This window comes from Equus caballus, chromosome 1, assembly GCF_041296265.1.
Source record: "Equus caballus isolate H_3958 breed thoroughbred chromosome 1, TB-T2T, whole genome shotgun sequence".
Taxonomy (NCBI): domain Eukaryota; kingdom Metazoa; phylum Chordata; class Mammalia; order Perissodactyla; family Equidae; genus Equus; species Equus caballus.
Window position 1 is genome coordinate 75,975,166 of NC_091684.1, and position 626 is coordinate 75,975,791.

The following is a 626-nucleotide window of genomic DNA, read 5'->3' on the forward strand; positions in this document are numbered from 1 at the left end:
GTTTCTTAGCTTCCCAAAGAGCTGGAAGCAAGATGCTTTGGGGCCTCACTCCCCTTTTGTATACAAGACTGGGCTTTGTGCCTTAAAGCTCTAGGGCAATGTAGACCACCCACAGCAGAAGTTCTACTTCAGCCAGATCAGGCCTGCAAAGAAACTGAGTTTCAATTGCCTTTTTAAGAGATGTTCCCGGTAGGCTCTAAGAGCACTGAGCAGAGCGAGTTGTTTCTTAGCTTCCCAAAGAGCTGGAAGCAAGATGCTTTGGGGCCCAACTCGCCCTTTGGATAGAAGCCTGCACATTGTGCCTTTCAGCTCTAGGGCAATGTAGCACACCCAGAGCAGAAGTTCTACTTCACCCAGATCAGGCCTGCAAAGAAACTGCGTTTCACAGGCCTTTGTAAGAGATGTTCCCGGTAGGCTGTACGAGGACTGTGCAGAGCGAGTTGTTTCTTAGCTTCCCAAAGAGCTGGAAGCAAGATGCTGTGGGGCCCAACTCGCCCTTTGGAAAGAAGCCTGCACGTTGTGCCTTTCAGCTCTAAGGCAATGTAGCACACGCAGAGCAGAAGTCCTACTTCAGCCAGATCAGGACTGCAATGGAACTGCGTTTCACAGGCCTTCGTAACAGATGT